Source organism: Podarcis erhardii, assembly GCF_964252035.2.
Source record: "Podarcis erhardii genome assembly, chromosome: 2".
In the NCBI taxonomy this organism is placed as follows: Eukaryota; Metazoa; Chordata; class Lepidosauria; order Squamata; family Lacertidae; genus Podarcis; species Podarcis erhardii.
Genome location: NC_138498.1, coordinates 31,552,217 through 31,575,220, shown reverse-complemented (window position 1 = coordinate 31,575,220; position 23,004 = coordinate 31,552,217). Strand labels below are relative to the sequence as shown.

General features: G+C 44.6%; 1 protein-coding gene across 1 annotated transcript in view; it reads right to left on the bottom strand.

Annotated features, from left to right (window-relative positions):
- The window catches only part of TIMP2 (TIMP metallopeptidase inhibitor 2), a 30,949-nt gene that overhangs the window by 5,800 nt on the left and 2,145 nt on the right, over positions 1-23,004 (bottom strand). The window lies entirely within an intron of this gene.

Sequence of the window (23,004 nt, the reverse complement as noted above, 5' to 3'; positions counted from 1 at the left end):
GTTGAATGTATTTGCCATTGAAATTCGGAACCTCACCTAGGTGGAAGGAATCTGAAGTGAAAGCCCAATTTCACACACTGAAAACTTCACCCAAATCAAAAATATTTCACGTTTGGCCTCTACTTCATCTTCAGGTAGTTTAATCTTCAAACCAGGCTGCTGGAGGGAAATAATTGGGGTGTTTTTTTAAAAAAATGTATCCTTTTCTATCTTTGAGCTTTTTTTAAGGAAGACCCCAAAATTATTGAGGAAACCACCAAAATTGTTGAGCTTTTTAAAAGAAAACCCAACAGTTGTTGAGCAAATCCGATAGTTGTGGATTTACAAAAACGCCAAATGAAATAAAAGCCTTAACCACACTGTCACCCACCTTGGCAGAGAAGCCAGGAGTTAGAATCCTCCCTGCGCTGCCTTCCTGTCCCCCTGTCACTGAAGCCCCTCAGCTTGAAACCCACAAATGCAAAGTCTTAGGCTATGTACACATCATACATTTAAAGCACAATGGAAGCACATTATTTCCCCCAAAGAACCCTGGGAGCTGTGGTTTGTTAAGGGTTACTGGGAATTGCAGATCTTTGAAGAGTAAACTACCATTCCCAGAGATTTTTAGGGGGAAGCCATGAGCTTTAAATATATAGTGTATACGCAGCCTTATTGAGAGAGATAATGGGAGGATGAAATTCTTAGCACTGAAACAGTGCCCAACCCAACCCTGTTGAACTTCAAGCACTTGGCCCAAGATCTTTCAATTTCAACAAGCATTTTAAGTAAAAGCATTTAAAGTGAAAGTTAATAAGCTTATTTTTATTTGCAAAAGGCACAGCTGAGGCATGTGGTATAGGGCGAAGGCGATCTATGTGCAAGATGCTGAGTGATTTATTGGCCGAAGAGACACAGGGGTATTTGCAAATATCCTGCAAATGTAATATGGTAAGCAATTTGTTACCATAGATAAATGAACTGGTTTGAATGAACCCTAACCTTCACGTTGCATCAACCAAAACTGTTCAAATATGTCCAGGGAGGTACACAAGGAGAAATGGTTTTGGAGGTACAACATACACCCATGATCAACATGGCTTTGGCATGTAGAACGATTCATTCATGTCTGGGGTAACATATTACACTGGACAGTTGTTCATTCACAGAGAGCAGACTGCTTTTTGGCAACATTGTGCACTATGGTGCAAGGCACAATGCCCAAAAAAAGTTCAAAGTTAGAGAAATACTAAGGGAGGAATTCAAGATTGTGCTAAGGCCAACGTTCTGGCAGCACAAATATTTCAGCTTGCTAGATGGAATGGAACCTTTCGTAACGCACAATGCTGCATGCTGATTTTAGGGTTTTTCCTGATGCCATCAGAGTCAATTTGGGGGGATCCCATTGTACAAGTGGAATCCTCACACAGGTCTTCTCCTGGCGGGACTCATTAGGTGAATCCTTCCCTAATGTTTTGAATTCTTGCACAAAATGGGCACCCGAAGCAAGAAGATGCCCCAGACCTGAGTTGAAGAAAACATTTATTGCTGTGCTGATGCTAGAGAAAAAGCGATTCGAATTAAGAAGGGCAATATCTTTTCCATGAGTCTGCATGCTCTCAACATATAAAATAATATCGAAATTCCTAAGCTGGGTCCAGACCAGCCAATCCACCTGTACTTTCCCCCAACCTGGTGCCATCTGGATATTGTTGGGCACCAACCCCTACCCAGCCACAGACAGTGTGGCTACTGGTCAGGGGTGCTGGAAGCTGCAGTGCAAAACGTCTGGAAGGCCTTGTTTTGAGGAAGGCTAGTGTACCTCAGTGACAGAGCTCTGGGTCACATTACCTCTCTCCCATTTGTTCATTAAAGACACTGGTACAAAACTTTACGCCCCAAGCAAGCAAGCACTATAAACTTATACTTTCATACATCACCGGGGAAAACAAAAATGATGATTAAAGGTCAAACCAAATCCTTGCCTGAAGGCATGATCTAACACACTTTAGCCTAAAACACAAACACCACACACAGAAGAGTACGCTCCCCACAATGGTCTAGTGGTGTTTGCTTTTAATTTCTTTTTGCTTTTCACTTGTTTTTAACTTCTTATGATTTTATTGTTTGGTTTTGTTTTTGTTTTGCTGCAAACCACTGTGATATATTTTTTATGATACAGTGCTAGAGAAATATTTTTTATAAATAAATAAATAAATAAATAAGACAACTGCACCACCAGCAGGTAGCAGGAACTAAATGCGTATGCCACACCTAAGTGCAAACAGAGCACCTTGTGCACTTAGAAAACATAAGCAAACCAACCCACAGGGGGCAGCAGGCATCCCAATACAATGCATATGCTCTATATCTTTTAGTAACCGGGTTGCTTGGTAATTAAAACTTTTTGCCTTGCTTCTGTGCCACAGAGAAGACTGGAAGCAAGCAGGCAAAGCAGCCTATAGGTCCTTTAATGCCTTGGATGTTCTCCTGCTCAGTTGTTGCATGACTTGGTCTAGACTGTGCAACCCAGTCCTCCCACTTTCGTTATTCTCTCTGCAATTATGAGGGCTAGAAACTTACTTTTTATTAAAAACAAACAAACACCACCACCAAAAGCTTAGACATTAGGAACATAGGAAGCTGCTTTATATTGAACCAGGTCATTATCTATCTACCACAGTATTGTCTACACTAAGCGGCAGCAACTCTCCAGGGTTTCAGACCGGGGGTCTCTCCTTCCCCTACCTGCCTGGGATTGAACCTGCAACCTTCTGCATGTGCTGAAGTTGCTCTACCATTGAGCCACGGTCCTACCCCTGACTGAAAGTTGAACCAGAAATGATTGTAACTCTCAGGCGGAGGGAAACCCTGTTTCCAGAAGTCCTGAGTGGCACCAGCAAGTCCTCAGAACTAGGGCTAGGCAATATCAGCTTTTCAACATTGTGATATATCACCAGCCAAACATCGCAATACATCACGATGTTGAAAGTATAGGGAAGAACAAGCTGCATTGACCCTGGACCCAAGAGGCAGTGGGGTGGAACCATCTCTGCTCTGAACGCCGCCAGCGCCTGGCAGTGGAGACGGTAATATTGCTCCACTGGCAATATACCACCAGGTGAAGGCGCCATCACGCTCTGGCCATCAAACTGTTCCTGGGCCATGTATCAAATTGATACACCGCCCAGGCCTACTCAGAACATCTTGTAGAGCAACACATTCCATCAGTAAACTCTGGAATGCCATACACATGTTGCCAATCAGTGTAATTGAGTATGAATTCCAGAGGGGCAGCCATGTTAGTCTGTAGCGGGCAGCAGAAAAAAGGAGGCAGGGTCCTGTGGTACCAAAAAAAGCCAGCATATTTATTGCAGCACAAAGCTTCCAGGAGCCACATCGTGCTTTATCAGAGGCATGCATTTGTTAGTCTTTGTCTTGCCACAGGACTCTTCATTGTTTTTACTGGACACAGCTTCTCTGTGTTGAGAGAGACCGTATCATTTTTTCCTCATACACAAACCTGACTCAACATCCTGCTGGCTGGAAGATTCCTCATATAAAGCTGCCTTGTGGAAGTCAGGCTGGTTGTTGTTGTTCTTTTTAATTATTTAAAAGTTTCAAAAGTTTACAAACTTCATACACAATGCATACTTTTCAATTAATATTCATTTATCATTTGACCTGCCCTCTACCCCTTCATGGTTTCGCCATGTTTTCTAATATTGCTGCACATTATAAATACTCTGTACCCTATCCTTTCCTCTTGCTTCCAGATACATGTTTTACTGCTGTTCTTCAATCAAATCCTACTTGCGTTTTTTACATGTTTACAATAGCTCTTAGATATTCTGCAAAAGGTTTCCAATCCTCAAGTCAGGCTGTTGGGCCATCCATGCTAAACACTGGCGTAGCGTGGGGGGTGCAGGGGGGGGCGGCCGCACCGGGCGCAACACCTGGGGGTTAGGGTTAGGGGGCGCAAATCCACGGGTTAGGGGGTGCAAATTACTTGCCTTGCCCCGGGTGCTGACAACCCACGCTACGCCACTGATGCTAAATACCATCTACTCTCACTGGCAGAGACGCTCTGCAAGAACTGAAACAGGGTCGTTTCCAGCAGTACAGTGGTACCTCGGGTTAAGAACTTAATTCGTTCTGGAGGTCTGTTCTTAACCTGAAACTGTTATTAACCTGAGGTACCACTTTAGCTAATGGGGCCTCCCGCTGCCACTGCCATGCGATTTCTGTTCTCATGCTGAAGCAAAGTTCTTAACCTGAGGTACTATTTCTGGGTTAGCGGAGTCTGTAACCTGAAGTGTCTGTAACCTGAGGTACCACTGTACTGCCCAAGATAATTTAACTGGAGGTTCCAGGGAGGGGAACTTGGGATCCTGTGTGTAAAAACCATGTGCTCGACCACTGAGTCCCCATCCACCCCCGGCTGAGCTGGAGACATGCCAGTGTAAGCCCCTCGCCCTGGCTTATCCAGGGCTTATCCAGCAGAACTTCACTGGTGTAACTCCCCCCCCCCAAAAAAAAGGTGTTCTGTAGGTCGGGTGGGGCAAGTAGAGACTTCCACCTGTTCAAAGCCCTGTCCAGCTCGGTCATGTGACCCAGGGCCCACACCCCATGTATAGGCTTCACATTCTGCTGGATCAAGAGCCGCTTCATCTGTGAACTCCTTTCTCAAAGAAAAGCTTCACAGGAAAGCTGGCCCATCATGAGCAGCAGAGGCTTGCAAGTGCTGAAATGTGTCAAATCCCCTTGAGCTAGTTATCTTGGCTGCTGTAATCCAGCCCAGAGATGGATAGCCCACGTTTGGGTTTCATGTTCCCACTCTTTCACAACTCCAGAGAGAAAACAAGATGGACACAAAGGCAGGCAGAGAGGAAGGCATTAGCTTTAGGAAACTGGCCATTGCAGCCAGCTGCTTCTGAAACGGACATTGTTCAGAATGCGTTGTGCAAAATATAAAGGGTTGGGGACATTTTGGGATGTGATGCCGGGAAAGGTGTGGCTTGCTCAGTCACGGTAAGTAACTGGATAATCTCAGTTTAGGTTATCAGCAGGGGCGCAGCATGCAAAACACAAACCGGTGAGGAGTCTTTTTCTTGCTCACAGCTTCTGAAAACAATTTTAAAGTGCAACCTCACAGGAGAAACTGTGAACACTTTTTTTTAAAAAACACACACACCATAATCTGAATAAAATTTAGTAAGGCCCTTGGAGTCTAGCCGCAATCGCTTTGTGGTTCAGATGCAGCTTGTGGGCAGTCCATTGGCCACCCCTGGAATCAACTACCCACTGGGTCTTTTTCAGCTCTGCTGATGATTGAAACAACCAGCTACATTCAGAGAACAGAAAACTAAAAGAAGGCACGTTAAAGGTAGTCAAGAGTAAGATGGATGGTACTTGTTTGCCTCTGCCTCTAAACCACTGGGAAGATGGCACTGGACATGTGTTAACTCTTAAATGGTGGGATACAGGCAGTTGTGCAGTTAGATAATTTCTAAGTAGAAGCCACGATCAGCAAGCCAACAACAAACCATGGCAGAAGGCTGGTTAGCTATAGCTACTTGTCAGGGAGCAATAAACCACGATTCCCTGTTTGGGTGTAATGGGAAGCCAACATTTCCTGGTTTGTTTGTGCCACTCGAGCCAGGAGAGGAGTCGCTTGTTCACAAGAAACCACAATAAGCTGGAAAGTCTGGCTTATTAAGACATGCAAACGTGGCAGGCTCTCAGTGTGAAATGCTGGGCCGAAGCAAGTCAGCTCCAGGTCTATGATTTTCACTGTTTCCTTCAGCATTAATCCTAGTTAGGAGTTTCAAGCATCGCAGGAAAGGGGAGGACACATCTCTGTGTGCAGGGCTCTCTCCCATCACTGCACATATGGTGCATCCATCATCAGGCTCAGTTTCAGAGCCCGCTTTGAGTTCCGTTTGCTGCAAACTGGCTGTGGCCTGGCTTGGATGCTTTTGGCCTGGCCCAGACGATTGTGTGACAGCAGCTGAGAGTCTTTAGGCCTGGCTAATAGTTACGGCTCCAGGCTTTTCCACTCACGTGCTGCTGAATCACTGGCAAAAAATGCAACCTCGTAGAAGGAAGATTTTTATTCTGAACAGTGTGGCTTTGTAGAAGGGAACTGCTGCTTTGCACATTCTAAGCCAAGCACCCGGCAGTTCAGCCAAGCCAGAGATCAGGGAAAAGGAATCAAGAGTTTGTATTTGTACGTATTTATGTTCAAGAATCCCAAAGAGAAGATCAAGTAAAAGGAATCCCATGTGCTTTCTTCCCCTTGCAGCCCTACAAGCAAATGGAGATTTGTGCTTTAAAGAGCTGGGAGGTTTAACAACTTAGCACTGAACTCCTCTCTGCAAGAGAAATGTGTGCCTTTGACAACATAGGTCATGGGTGCAGGCTGTTTAATAAGCTATTAGTAGAAGTTTCAAATATGTCCGTTTCAGCAAATACAGATTGTGGTTCTAGCAGCGCAATTCTCCATTTTTCATCTTATTTAACTTAAGAATTTATAAGACACCCTTCTGTATAAATATTTCCTGAGTAGCTCACAAAAACAATAAAAAAAACAAACACAGTATTTTTTTAAAAAACAAAAAAACAAAAATCAAACCAGCAGCATAAAGCAATAACAAGAGTCTAAAAGCTAGGAAAACAAAGAGGTCTTTGTCTGGTACCAAAAAAATAACCAAAAGTAGGTACCAAAAGTCATTTGATAAAGGCATCACTTCAGACCCCAAGGGCACCTGATGGATAGCCTCAGCAATGGCCACAGTTCAAGGGAATATGACCAAGTTCAAGGGAATATGACCAAGTTCAAGGGAATAAATTCCCTGCCATGGAGGACTTAAGGCAGGGCGGTCCAACATGTGGGGCAAGGCCTTTTTGGTGGCGCTCGACATCATTATCCATTATCCGCACCACCCCCTGCACCACCCTCATGTTGCCTTCCCAAAGCTGGTTATAGGAGGCGCTGGGCTTTGGGAAGGAGGCATGAGGGCTCTGACAGGGTGCTCCAGCCTCCTTCCCAAGGCCTAATTAGCACTTTCCCAGCTTTGGGAAGGAAGTGGGAGAGCTCTAGGGTCAAATTTTGGCTTCGCTCTCCCCCCCCCCGAAAGCGAAGGGCAGGGTGTGGCCCATGGGTTCTGTGTCAAAGTACTTTTGTGGCCCGCTTGGTATGACAAGTTGGACCGCCCTGAGTTAAGGTAAGCCTCAGCACTTTGAATTGTGCTTGGAAACGGATTAGTTCAAATGTTAAAGCACCAGGAAGATGGGGAAGGGCTGTAGCTCAGGGACAGAGCATCTGCTTTGCATCCAAAAGATCCCAGCTTCAACCCCCTACATCCCCAGGTATGGCTGGGAGAGACCCCTCTCTGAAATCCTGCAGAGCCACTCCCAGTCAGTGTAGCTAACCCTGAGCTAGGTGTACCAATAATCTTACTCAGTATAATGCAGTATCTTATGAAATGTGCCATAAAAACGCAAGAAGAGCATGCTGAATCAGGTCAATGGCCCATCTAGTCCAGGATCCTGCTCTCCTACTGGTCAACCAGATGCCCATGGGAAGCCTGCAAGCAGGACATGAGCGCAAGAGCACTCTGCTCACCTGTGACCCCCAGCAACTGCCATTCAGAGCCATACTGCCTCTGACAATGGAGAAAGAACTCAGCCATCAGGGTTAGAAGCTGTTGATAAGCCTAGTCCTCACGAATATGTCTAATCCACCTTTAAAGCCATCACTGCCTCCCATTGCTGTCTGTGTCCCCAACAGACAGCCCCATTTAGCACCATAAAGGTAAAGGTAAAGGGACCCCTGACCATTAGGTCCATTCGTGACTGATTCTGGGGTTGCGGCGCTCATCTCGCTTTATTGGCCGAGGGAGCTGGCGTACAGCTTCCGGGTCATGTGGCCAGCATGACTAAGCTGCTTCTGGCGAACCAGAGCAGCGCACGGAAATGCCATTTACCTTCCTGACGGAGCGGTACCTATTTATCTACTTGCACTTTGACGTGCTTTCGAACTGCTAGGTTGGCAGGATCAGGGACCGAGCAACGGGAGCTCACCCTGTCGCGGGGATTCGAACCGGCAACCTTCTGATTGGCAAGTCCTAATCTCTGTGGTTTAACCCACAGCGCCACCCGCGTGCATTAACTGGAGCTTCCAAATAGCCTTCAAAAGCAGGCCTACGTACAATGCATTAGAGGAATCTATTATCTCCCTCCTGCCTTTCAGTCAAACACATGACTTTGGGGCTGACCTATCAAGCCTCTCCTCTAACCAGAGGCAAGAGTAAAGGGGTGTGCTTGTTCTATTATCCAGCTCAGCAAGATGCAATGGTAGAACTGAAGGCTGGAAGTGTCCCAAGAGGGCAGGGGAACGGGATACATCTTGCACATAAGACAGAGAAGCAGCCCAAGTATCCCAGAGTCACCAATCAGGAGCCGTTCCAGACAAGCAACCTGCTTATCTAAAGCTGACGCTCTTTCTCCCAGTTCCTTGATGGGTGTGGGAAGAAATCAATGCTGTTCAAGTGCTACCTTCAAAATCTTCTCCAGCCACTCAGAGCCATCTCTCCCACATTTGCTAAATGGAAAAAGCCTTCCCGCCCCCCTATTACTAGCAGCCCTTCCAAATGCTGGTTTCTGCATGGAGCTAGCTAGTCTGCTCAAGATGAGAAGACAGAGGAATCTCCAGAAATAAGGAACAGGAAGGATAGATGGCAAGGAACCTAATGATCCCAGGTAGACCCTGCTGCTCCCTAAACCAGCACAAGCAAGCTTCCATTAGCTCAACATCTCATGCTCCACGCATGCTGCTCTGACTCCTTTCTTCTCTGGGAAACCCAAGTAATGCCACCTAGCCCCATTAAGAGAGCAAGGGGAATATGCAAGATATTCCACCTCTGTGGAGACTGGCATGTGCCAAAAGCCAGCCGCCTCATCTCAGATGCTCAGTTACACTGCTCCAGTTATGAATTCAAGAAGATGTTATTAAGATAGTGGGCAAAAAGAAGGTATGGAGCAAGTGACAAAGTACAGTGGTACCTCGGGTTACATACACTTCAGGTTACATACGCTTCAGGTTACAGACTCTGCTAACCCAGAAATAGTGCTTCAGGTTATGAACTTTGCTTCAGGATGAGAACAGAAATCGTGTTCCAGCGGCGCGGCGGCAGCAGGAGGCCCCATTAGCTAAAGTGGTGCTTCAGGTTAAGAACAGTTTCAGGTTAAGTACGGACCTCTGGAACGAATTAAGTACTTAACCCGAGGCACCACTGTAAAGCAAATTTTAAAAGCATCTACTGGTATCCTAGACTGGACTGTCAAGCAAGGTTATCTTTCGGCATGCTAACTTATTTCATTGCCGACTGCAAAACCTTGCCTAAAATTGGTTGCAAAACCCCCTCCCCTGAAAGCCTTCTGATTTTATCCAACCCAAGTCAAAGCCACATGCACACTGGGTAGTTCCACTGGGTCTTTGTTCTCTCTCAGTAAATGTCAGCAACTGAGCTAGTTACATCACTGTAACCGACTTCCCTTTGGTTTTAATTCTCTAAGCACAATGAACCCACAGCAGTCCCTAGCCTGGCCTTTGAGCACACAAGTCTTTGCTGGCGTCATCAGAATGGATGCTTTTCTTGGGTCAAGACTCAAGTGGGAATTAAGTTAAACTAAACCACAGGGAATTTGGTTTGTTCCCTTGCTGGCAGCTATGGTTTTGATAGTGCAATATAGGAAGCCTGATTCATCCTCGGTGTCTACTGTAAGTGACAGGTCTTCAAAAGGGAACATAAGGAGGTATTAACAGCTCCAGAGCAATGCAACAAAGCAGGGACCTGTTTCAGCCAGGACAGAGGGACACATTTCCTCATGGACAACTTTCCAGATGGTGCGTGGGGCCAGATACAAAAGTGGGAGGAGCAACATATTGACTCTAAGCTTTGTACAGTAGACTTCATTTCTGCCATGCAAAAAAAGAGATTTCTACATGCAAGGAAGAGGCATTATAGTACCCCAAGAACCAATTCCTGACAAGCAAAGTTACTTGAGGAGGGTGCAGAGAAGGGGCAGTGAAGGGCAAGATGTGAGATGGGTCCTGGTCCTGGAAAAGTCCCAAAGGCCTAAAAGGCTGGATTTGGTCCTTGGGCCTGAGGCTCCCTGCCCATGGATTTGATGAAGTGTAGAAGACGGAGTAATGTACACCAAATCAACCTTTACTCTACTTATTTGCTGCTGTACTGGCATGCATTTTTAGAACAGCTTCCAGAAGTTTATCTCTCTGTGAAACAGAGATATGTTTGAGACAGCAATTCCACAGGAGCACAAAAAGTACAGACAGCCAGGTTATGGGATCCAGTTTCCTGAGAATTTCAGTTTCTACTTTGTTTTTAAGTCAGCACATACAAGTTCCTAGGCCTTATGACTGTGAAGGTACATTTGAAAGTGTGAGTAATTTCTGCTGAAATTTTAGAGCCTGAAGAACAAACAAGTTTTCCAGTAGTTGAAGGTGGGGTTTCCAAACCTTTGCTCCCAGATCTGGCCCATTTTGCTACCTGGGGCAAAGAACAAGATGGTGTCCCCACTTCCATGTTCAGAAAATGACAGTTTATGGATAATTCATAATTTATTGGCACAGAAGTATAATCTCCTGACCCAGCATCAAGTGAAAAACTCTCCTCAGTTCTCTGCACCATGCAGATAATGCTAAGCCAAAGTATGGCTTAACATGAATGGGCAAATGTGCAGGTGCAACAGTGATAATTTTGTGCCTCCTAACACCTCCCCTGCTTCTGTTGCTGCCATACTACCAGGAGCTAAGCCATGGTTTGGCTTAGCTTTATGTCCAAACCCCGGATCAAGGTTTGTCTCACTCTAAATAGCCCACAAGCTGTAACCAAGGTTTGTTCTTTGCTTATAGGCTTGTGGTTTGTGCCCTGTGAAGACTCGTACCAAGTTGGGAAGCTGGGCCTAGCTCTGTGTAATTTTACTTCTAGGGCACTACCTTATTGTGTGTTCAAGTGTGAGGTGAGAGTCAGGCTCCTTCCTATTCTTTTAAAAGTGGGTAGATTCTTTTGACAACATACTCATTTTACACTGAGATTTCAGCAGAGAGGGCTATATGATAAAGAGAAAGCAAGCAAAAAGCGCAGGAATATAATCACTTTTATCACTCACAGCATAGTGCACTGGAGAGAAGCAACAGGAGCGAGCAGTAATAACCACACAGTGTGTGCGCGCGCGCACACATACACACAGAGAAACCAGTGCAGCTTTGCAGAATAGTAGCTATTACCCTTGAGCCCCAGGCATGCTCATCGGCTCACCACTAGTCAGTACTTTACTTCTTTTTCTTTTCCTTTCCTTGCGAGATCCCCCAATATTTCCCTTTTGCTGTACGCCAGGGAGGCTTGCAAAGCAGTGTCCTTGCTTTCCAAGGCTCAACGTGAGTCAGACAAATTCTCTAGTCTCCAGAGAAAGGCAAAGGGGATTTGGCTTACGATCAGTTGCAGTAAGTCTGCAACACAGTGAGATGTCTTGCTGCTTAGCAAGCCCCTCTCTGGCTCGATGCGTGTAGGTTCCGGCCCCTGTAGCCCCAGCTCAGAGGTGAGGAAAGAGGATGGGGGCATGATCCCATAGTTACACTGGGCCATGGAGGCACATTTAGTGTCTCCAAATCCTGGCATGACAACACAGGCAAGACCCCACCCTCCCACTCAAGGCCAGCCGAAAGCTGTGAACCCACGACCACAAAAAGAGCAAAAATTGTACTATAATTAACACCGATTCCAGCAGAAGATGCAAATACAGCACATACACAGCACATACAACACATGAAGGACAGAGGCTGCACACCTTCCTTCAGAGCAAATGCACAGAGTGTATAAAATGACACAAGGAATGCACACAGGGTTGCATCCACAAATACATACTAAGAGCCCCTCCAGACGTACTCTTTACCAGGCATTCATGATTATTTGTGCTTATGGGGCAGTTATATGTGATCCTGCTCTCAACACTGTTTGCTCCTGCAAGCTTCATGCTAAGTTCCTGTAATGTTCCAAGGTGGAGTCCTGCTTTTGTTGCACTATAGCACAAGAGTGCCCCACCAGTCCAAGACAACAACGCCCATTTACACCACAAAGAACTCATAACCCACCTACTTTCAGCAGCCAGAAACACCATAACCAGACACTGGAGAGACCTGTCAGGAGTAAGCATGGACCAATGGTACCAAATAGTATGGGAAACAGCCCTACTGGAAAAATTAACTAATAAACTGAAACTGACATGGGGACAAACAGAAGAAGACACCTTCACCCCGATATGGCTCCCCTTTATCACATACACAGCCCAACAAGACAATGACAATAATCCACCAACAGCATACAAATCAATATGGCTAACCTGATCCAAAACACCCACCCACCCCACTCACACACGAAAACAAAGATCACCACAGCCAATCACAAACAAACAATCACACCCTAGGCCAACCCCAAACTCTCTCACCACCAAAGGAACACAAGTGAACAACACAAAGAACGCTGACACCAAACTCTACATACATTAAGCATAATAGAAACACCACCACCTGACCCCACCCCCATCCATCTTCCCTCCCTCCACCCCCTTTCTTTTTCCTTTTTTTTTTTTCTTCTCCCCCTAATGCCTCAACAAATGAAACGGATTTGTAAAAATGTTACATGGGGGGGGGGGGGAAATACGAGGCATTACACTTCTGTAAAACAAGAAAATCCTAAATAAAATATTTAATAAAAAAAAAAGAGTGCCCCACCAGATAGTAATAGCAGCAACACTGCAAAAGCATCACAGAACAGCTAATAAAAAGTGGGATGGTGTGTACAGTCCAGTATACAAGTCCACCACAAATGCACTATTATTGCACCAATGACATGTTATAGAATACACCTGCAAAACACACAAACACACCAGTCTGGAGGGGCCCTAACCTTTCAGCAACATAATGAAGCGCCAGTGTAAGAGATTGAGATTGTTACTGCAAATTTTGGGGGAAATGGAATGGAAAAGACCACTTAGCCCCTTCACCTGTAAAACAGAAGGTTCCTCAGTCTACACCCAAGAAGCCCCACAGATTAGTTCATGGTCATCATAGAAAGGAAGTTAGGAAACGCCCAAGGGCACTAAGGTGGAATTTGAATCTGCAGATTTACAAGTGATACTCAGTATACTCAACTTATTTAACCTAAGAACTTATCTAAAAATAGCACAAAGCTCTAAAACCAAGACACATTTCAAACCATTTGTTATCCGAACCCTCGATTTTATCTGCATCTGCCGTAAAAATGCAGTGCTGATAGGATTATTGTCTACAGGGCACACATACACACACTTCAAATGCATGATGATACTTTCTCTAGCCTTTCCTATTTGTTTCTGTACAGTACAATCCCAACAACAAGCATAAGCCTGATGGCCAAGGAATGGCACCAATGAGTTTAAATGAGCATGGCTGTCACTTCCTTTTGATTTCTGTTCATCGTATTTTGATGTAAGCCACCTTGAGCATGTTTTAACTATGGGAAGGCGTCATACAAATGACCAATTATTGCATTGCAGGAAGTTGGACTACATGACTCTCGGGGCCCCTTCCAACTCTACAATTCCATGCACCCCTTAAGCTCACTGCTCTTGCGTGAAGTGGATGCCTTTGGGGGGAAGTAATGTGCTTTAAATGTCCATTGAATGGGCTTTAAATGTCTGGTGTGGAACTGCGACAACTTTACAGGCCACCTGTATATCAGAAACAGTATATCTGATATACAAACAAATCCCAGGACCTGTGCTGCAGATAAGTGCTTGTGGCACCTGTTTCTGGAGCGGTATTCATGCCAGGCCGCCCCATGCCACATTATTCCCCTTTAAACACTCTGATGCAGGACAAGTCATCCCATATCAGCATCAATACAGTTACAAGTGTGGCTTCTGGACCTAATGCAGGCACAGAAGCAGATTGTCCCACGTAGTTTCACCCTATCATATCTGCAAGAAACTGGAGTAATGGCCATAGAGCTGGCTTGGTTTGGGTCTCTCAAAGCAAAGGCCTAGGTTTCCCATGTGCTGGATGCCCCAATTCAAACATCTGCAAAGGTCAACTTATCTTTTAGCACCCTGCATTTAGGTGGGTTCTGCTGCTCTGAAAATCACATTCCAGCCCTCAGGGGAGTGAAATCAGGTAGACAGTGAGAGAGGCCTCAGAGCATGCATGCCTTGACTGGCATAATTTCAAGTGGGGGGTGTTCTCATACCTTCCAACATTTCTCCAATGAAAATAGGAACATCCCATTCCATAATGATAATTTTACTATTTATACCCCACACATCTTACTGGGTTGCCACTGTGGGGAGCTTCCAACATATATAAAAATAATAAAACATTAAAAAAAACTTCCCTATACAGGATTGCCTTCAAACAGCTCGGGGGGCGGATAACTCCCTACTCCCCAAGATTTCTCCAAAGAAAATAGGGACATCATAAGGAAAAGTGGGACACTCTGGGATCAAATAAGAAACCGTGGTGGCTTCTCTAAATCACGGATGTTCCTGGAAAATAGGGACACTTGGAGGGTCTGTGTTCTTGGATGAAGAGGGAGTTCATTGACAACTATATTTTCTGGGGTAGAGGGGAATGACAGAGATGTTCTGGAACTTGACCTGCCCTCAGAGATGTTACCACAAATGCAACAGCAGGCAAGAAACTTAATTCTGCACTTGTGGAGCCCTTTCACTCCAATGCAGGGTAGACTAAGGTCAAGTCCCCACTTCTTTTTCTCAGAGATAATCTACATTCCACACTCAGTGCATACAAAGCGGAGACCAAGTCACTACAGATGAAGTGAGGATAATAAAGGCAAGAAACAAACACAGCAAAGCAAACCCAAAAAAGTTGAAGAAAACCAAGCCACAACACACATTATGAGGTGAGATTCTTCTGCCATCCACCCCAGATTTACCAACGGTTGAGTGAGTGTTTGAGAACTGTGAGAAACTTCTTAGCCAGAAGAAACTGTGCTATGTATATCTGGGTGAAAGACTCTGAATGAACAGGAACGTGAATTAAAAATAGGTATACAGTATGAGATTCAAAGCCAGTCATCAACACAGTTTTATATTTTAAAAAATGCAGAACTTTCCACATGGGAAAAGCCAGCAAAGCTTCTCAGAAACTGTAGGATATGTGTAAACAGAAGACAGGAAGTCTAAAAAGTACATAGTAGTAATGCGACCCCAGCTATAATCTACAGATCTGAAGCACTGGCAATGCAAAACACAATAATAATGAGGTTTAAATGGATTCCATGGCAGATGTCCCGGAGAGATTCCCAGAGTAAAATATCAGAATAAAGTGACACATTCAAGTATGAGACACATAGCCTCCAGCTTTAAAATCGGGAGGAGGCACTCTGATGGATTTTGGATTATGAGTCACCTATCTGTTCTTTCCACTTTGACCTGGAAAAAGTCTCCAACTTTCTTTGGTCCATAGTAATGAATTGTTCTCCTCGCCCCTGGCCAGCATTCCAGTATGCTTAGCACAAGACTCTTGTCACAAGCTGTTGGACTGGCACCAATCTTTGGAAGAATTTGCCCAGAAAGAACAAGCCCCAGCAAGTGGATTTATTAGTCAGCACACAATTTTGGCATGGTCCAGTCCTAGACAGAACGCATTCAATGTAGCATGAGGCTAAAAACATGATAGAAGCAAACAAACAAAAAAAGCCCAAAATTTCCATGACACAGACATTATGGTACCTGTTTAAACCTGATATTGGGGTAAGAGCAAAACAGGGCATGCAGGTACAGAACTTGACACTGACACCCCTTCACTTCTCACAACTTATTCTTCCCAAGTCCAACACGTAGGGCTTCTTCAGACAGTCTGTTTATTGAGCATTCATCCTAATTTGCTTCTACAAAGCTTACATGGTGATTTAACTATGCCCCATCTTTAGTAAGCATTTGTTATTATTTCTTTATGGGGAGGTTATGCAACAATGAGCATTCATCTGGATTTGTGTGTGGGGTGGTGGTGTTTACATGTCTTCCTGTTAATCATTTGTTCAGTCCACATTTCTTAGCACATTCCCCCACCACTTTCCTTACTGCAAAAAGGAACTGGTATGTTGTTTTCTTAAGTAGATTTTTTGTGCTAAGGTAAACTACTTTAACTGTGCAAACCTAAATTTGCTGTATGCACTTGAATCTCTCCTACAAAACAGCGACAGTCTGAAGGCACTCACAAATGCCCCCACTTAAAAAAAACAACCCAGTCCCCAAGAGCAGAAGCAAGCCTGCTGTAAGGAAAATGCCAATTTGAGCCCAAGATATTTGAGAGCATGGCCCCTGGAGTTGTTTCCATTTGGCCTCCAGCACAGCTCCCTTTTACAGTGCACTTCGCCCACTTTCTTCTCCCAAATGGCACAGAAGCAAGAGGGGTTTTTATTCCCCTCCTTTCCAGTATGTCATCGTATGACAACAGCATCAGCAGTCTCTTGGCTGCTCACTCATGTTGCTATCCCTTCAGCCCTTCTGCAGTGCAAGATGTGGTCCTTCTCAAAAATGAGTCGCAGCTATAGCATTCCCGTGCCCGATGCAGGCTAAGTTTGCTCTCACAGATACAGTTAGCATCTCTGCTAGTCTCAGTTGGCATGGCTGAGCTCAGCACAACAGAGGCGCCCAGGAAAACTCCCTATGAGCTATACAGTGGTACCTCAGGTTACATACGCTTCAGGTTACATACACTTCAGGTTATAGACTCCGCTAACCCAGAAATAGCGCTTCAGGTTAAGAACTTTGCTTCAGGATGAGAACAGAAATCGTGCTCCGGCGGCGCAGCAGCAGCAGGAGGCCCCATTAGCTAAAGTGGTGCTTTAGGTTAAGAACAGTTTCAGGTTAAGAATGGACCTCCGGAATGAATTAAGTACTTAACCCGAGGTGCCACTGTATATTGCCCATCTCTGTACTTCATTTGTGGTGCCACTTACATCCCTTCTAGTAACCATAGAGAGGGCCCAAATACCATCTCTGCTTCTGCTCTGGAGAGAACCTTATGCTTTAGTCTAACGGCCCACGAGTGCCAAATATGCAGCTTAAGTAGTTGGGGCTGGAGGGTATCAGTCAGGTGCTTTGGAAGGATTAGAAACCACAGAGCTAGAATTGAATACAGCCCAAATTAGCTACAGCAGCTACTCCTACATCTTGTGGGAGCCCTTCCAGGTTATGAAATCTTCCAAAACAAGGTAAGATGTTTATTATTTTCCATCTACAGTCTAGCTACAAAAAAAAAAAGCAGAGAGTGCAGAGTGGTTCTACATGGATAAGTCTCATGCTCTTGATAGCTGGGTAGCTACAGTGTTCAAAACGGCATTGTCTAGGCAGAATTCTCATCGCACGCACACACCAAACTACAACTCCCAGTACTCTTATATAAGTTTACAGTGCAGAGATCCCCCCACCTTATTAGATATGTTGCACAGCCCATACCTAGGACATCCTCTCTAAAACAGGGAATCTGTCCACTGGTTTCCAGACACCAAATTCTCCAGTGGCATTTCTTGGTTGCATTGCCTTGCCCAGCTGGCAAAGATTAAAGCACCTATACACAGTGCAGATGTGCCCTACCTACCCCCGGCAAATGTCAACTCTCTCTCTCCAAAATCCAAACACATTTGAGAATCACCAAATTATCTCCAAGCATTGCATACCTATAGTGCTCATAGAGGTTCACAGGAAGCAGACCAACACATACGGCAGAGTGAATGAAACAAGCCCCTAAATGACATGACATACTCCTTCCATGTTCTCGGACTCTCGAAAGGTAGGATTGTATCAACCAATTTTATTTCTTCCTACAAAAACTACTTGTCAAAACCTTTCCTGTCCACTTTCATCCTCTCTGGCAGTGATGAAGGTTTTCCAGGAAATGGTGAATTAGGGTTATTTGTGAAGGAAAATGTTCTGGTGTCCTACAGCAAAGGAAGACAATGCAGTGCCCTCCAGATGTTGCTGGACTACAACTCCCATGATCCCTGGCCACTGGCCATGGCTGATAGGAGTTGCGGTTAGTAAACAGAACTAACAACTTTAAAGCTGTCAAGCATGCCCAATATTTACAGTTACTAATGAACTTATGCAATCATGTTTTTGCATGGAAAAATTTAGCACTGGAAAAATTTTCTGCCTCACACCGTGTCTTTCTGCAAATCCTATGCTCTGCCTTTCCCCATCTAGATCCTATATTCTGTTTCCCCCCAGTTCTTTATGTAGGGCCAAATTATACGTTACATCTAAATGCATAGCCTGGCAATACGTGATTCTTTAAAAAACTTTAAATAGCAGCCATGGGATTGAGACTGCAGTGAGGGTATTTTTATTTTATTTTATTAACCATTTCCTTACTCTTCCACGATCCCAGCAAAAATACCACCCTATAAGTGGCCGTTTGGCAGGGAAAGTAAACTGCCACTGGCACATATTAAAGCTTTTCTCCCATGTCAAAAGCACTTTGGGGGCATTTTGTTTGGATCACAGTTCTGGTGTAGGGAATGGGGATAAAACAACTTGTCCATGGTAGGGGAAATGCAGCAAGAAGTTGTTAATATTGATAGTTAACATGGGAAAATCCTGGTTTGGAAAGTGAGGTGGGTACACTTTCATGTTCTCTCTGCCAATTACATTGTATATAGCAGGTCAACGATACAGGTGAGCTCTGGGGAGACTTAGGTTCAAATCCCACCCCCTGCAGCCACAAAGTTTACAGGGTCACACTCTCTCAGCCTAATCTACTTCACAGGGTTGTTGTGAGCTTTCTGGAAGAAAGGCAGGATATAAATGTAAATAACGTGAATAGCAATAGTAAATAATGTAAATAATTTGAATTGTAATAGTAGTCAGTGCAGCTGGAGCTATATTAGTCATGTTCCAGGCAAAAGGGAAGAGCTGGTTTGGACCAGTGAAATTGGCCATTGGCCTTCCTCCTCATGCCAAGAACAGGCAACAGCCTGAAATATACAGCTCTGCTCCAGTTCGGGAGAAGTATGTGAGTCACCCAGGAGGTCAGTAACTTTAAATGAATCAGAGTGGACTTCTTGTGAACAAAGTATTTAGAAATCTCTGAGGCTGCAACTAAATGTTAAACCACATATGGTGCTAAGTGTATAAGGACATCAGAGATTTTAAAATAATAAAAGTAATAGGTGCAGGAAGTGATTTTTATCAGGACCACAGCACGTAGGAAGAGTGTTTTTCCTCCTAAGGCTAATAACATCATGGAGGTGGGGTGGGATTTTGTGGGGTGGGATTCCATCACTGCACGCTAAAGCTCCAATGAAAATCCGGAGGGGTGTGTATGTCATTATTAAATTCCTGACATGCTTCCAAGTGACACATTAATTTAGCCCAAATTATACTGAACACAGAATTTGCATATTTTACTGGAAGAATCTGGATGTTTTAAAAGTGAATAAATGTAACATAATACACACACCCATTTGCAATCCCAGCCCTGTTCCTTGGCCTTGCTCAGTACAAGTCCGATCCAGATGATCTAACAGCTCTAACCTGACAGGCAGTTGAGTGGAGAGAGAAGTGCTTTTTGGGATCTCATAGGAGCCAGGAGGACAAATATAATCATCCACAGCATGATGCTGCACAAAGTTACCACTGCAGAGCCAAGATGTGAAGTGGACTCCAATTAAAGTGTGCAGATCATAGCACCCCATGGCACCATGAACCGGTGCTGTAGTTGATGACGTGAAAACAACTGCAGGGAAGGGGAAGGAAAACAGTAAAATGCAGCATGGCTGCTGCTGCTGCTTTCTATAGACTCTACTACAAGCCAGTACGATGGAATGCAAGCAGAGTAAACAGACATCTGTTGTTTCTCCATGGGCCGTGTCAGCCAAAAGGGCTTCCCGAGAGGAATAAAAACAGCACAAATCTCTCTCTCTGCAAACTGATCTGTGTGCCTGCCTGCACATGAGAGAGAATGGGATAAGAACATAAGAAGAGCCCTGCTGGGCGTGACCAAGGTCCATCTTGTCCAGCATACTTTTTCTTAACAGCGGCCAACTAGATGCCTCTGGGAAGGTTGACAAGCAGGGCATGAAGGCAGTGCCCATCCCTTATAGTCTGTTTCCAGCCTCTGATAACTGGAGGTACCGTATACTGCTTCTGACTGGGGAGTTTCTGTTTAGCTGTGGCTAACCACTATTGATAAAAAATCCATAACCCATTTACTGTATTTGTCTAAACGTCTTTTATAATCTAACTCATCATTTCTAAAAGCAACTCTCCATGTGTAACAGGGGGGCTGTGTAAACACTATACATATAAAGCACATGGCTTCCACTAAAGAATCCTGAGAACTGTAGTTTGTTATGGGTACTAGAAATTGTAGCTTTGTGAGGGGTGAACAACAGTTCCCATGACTCTTTTGGAGGGGTGTGTGCTTTAAATGTGCAGTGTGTACACAGCCTAAGTGTGAATATATAATTCTAACACACACACACACACACACGGGCATAGCTAGGATTTATGTTGGGGGGGGGGAGGACACCCACCTGTCATCATCCTCTGTCTGGCTCTGTCTAGCAGATTCAACAACTTTACTTTAAATTACTTTCTTTTGACCCAAGTGCTCAGAAAAATCTGTCAAAATATTTCTACAATTTCTACTTTTAGATAAGTATTTTTATTTATTTACTTGATGGGGGGCAGCTGCTCCCCTGGCTATGTCTATGCACACAGACACACACGCACGGCAGAACCAACTGAGGGTGACACTTCAATAGTTGTACTGACTTTTTCCAAATAGTGGTTTTTGCCAGTCCACATTTCCTGCCAGGTAATCCCCACAAATTCCCTTTGCTTTTATTCACACAATCAACACTCTTTAACCAGTGAACTATCCTGGGAAGCTTTTTATGAACAAACTGTACCTGTTAAAAAGAGGTTACCAATTTGCTATCAGACCATATTCAAGGTTCTTGTATTAACGCACATAGTCCTAAACAGACTGGACCCAAAGTACCTTCAAATGTGGTGTTCCATGGATACATAATAAAAGGTCTGAAAAACTCATTTGCATAGGAAGAGGGCAGACCCTATAGCAAGATGTCTCTTTAAATAGCTGTATTCAGTGGCTGTTTTTATTGGAAAATCAATAAAAATGATTTTTTTTAAAAAAATAGCTGTATTCAGCACTGTTTCACAGCTTGGATCACGTCTGGTAAAACTGAACATCAGGAAACACTGATTGGAATGCATGTTAGATTTCACATTTTGTTTTTTGTTTTCCGAATAACCAATATGGCTTCTCTCCCATACTGACCCTTATTTTTATTAGGCTACTAACACTCCTCTATAGACTTTCTACTTGCTTGTTATACATAGTAATAAACTTTTCTGCATATTGCTAAAGGCCTTTGTCACCTTCACATCCATTCATATCACAAATCAATAATTTACAGAATAAAGCACATTGGCAGATTACTTCGAAATCTGCCGTACCTAGAAGCTGGGCTTTGGTGTGCAAATGAAAGGATACTAAACAGAAGTGAGCAAGTTAAACTGCACAGTCCAATTCCTGACTATAAAGTGCATGGGGCTAGGGGCATCCTCTCTGCTAGCCTTGTAGAAATTGAGGCATGGCCAATGGAGAACTAAAAGTGTTGCTTGTTGTTAAAAGGGGTTAAAAGGATCTTTCGTGCTAGCTGCAGGGAGCAAAAAGGGTCCTGTGAGGTCTCACTGGATTCCCACATGAAAGGCTTTAGATACTGAGAGTATGTGCTCCAGACACTATACAATGACTGGTTCTCATATCTCAGAGATGTCTACTTCTGTGGAGGGAAGTGACACTGGAAAAGCAAAGTGAAACCGCAAATGGCTGCTGCTGACAGCAGCTGCTCAGTTCCTGGACACACTACAGTTTCAGAGAAGGCAGCCTGAGAGTCTGGAACTTCTAATGGACGAGACTGTTGCAGCAGAGAGGCTGCCCTGCCAGAGCATTTTCAAATTCCATCTCTAGAGCAAGATCTTGAAACTGGGGCCAGGGCTGCTTGTTTAATAGGTTAAAGTTTAATAAGGGGATTATTCATAGGGAAAAGTGGAATTTGAGGCCCAGCCCTATCAGGCTCGGCCTTTCAGTAGTTTCCAAGCTGAGCAAATTGGGAAAAGAGAATGGCAACGCCTACTAATAAAAGAGCCACCAGTGAGTGACCCAGCACTGAGTGCCTAGTGAATGAGAAGGGCAAGGCAGCCTCTCTCACTCGGCTCTCCATTCAGCCCTTTTCACCATTTGCCAAGTGCGAAGGACGCACACTATGACATCACAAAATGGAATGATCAAGCCCTCTTCTTCAGCATTTAGCTGAGCTGGCAGATGAAGTTCTTGATTGAATCAAGATGGAAACACACAGTGCTAATTTTTCTCATGAGGGCCCCAGCAATGCTGGGAAGAAGGCCACACTGCAGACTTCTCCCCACTCACGCTGAAAGCTAGTACCCATGGTGCACTGCTCTGCCTGGAAAAAAAATGGTCTCCAAAGCCCTGCACGTCCCAAAGCCAGGGAAGCAGCAGGTGGAACAGAAAGCACAATCCAAAATCAGGTCTTCCCAAATCAGGCAGACAAGAGGTCTTTAGGCCTACAGAGACCCAGATTGGACAGCCAGAAAGGGGGGCGGGGATCTTTTCTCCTCTGTTCCAGTAGTTAATTTCTAAAAAGGCAAGTCCTGGAGACTCAGGCTTACACCACACAAACCCAATAACTTGGAAGTCCTGTTATCTAATCCCAAATATTGGGGAGCCTCATGTGGTTATTCTGTAGTGAGAGCAAGACCCTCTCTCCTGTATTATTACTTCACATCTTCCAAGGCTACACACCCTCACGTTGAAATCAGGTTCTGTGGCCTTGGCAAAGTGTCTTAGATTATGCCCTGACTGACTGGACTAGGTGATCAGACACA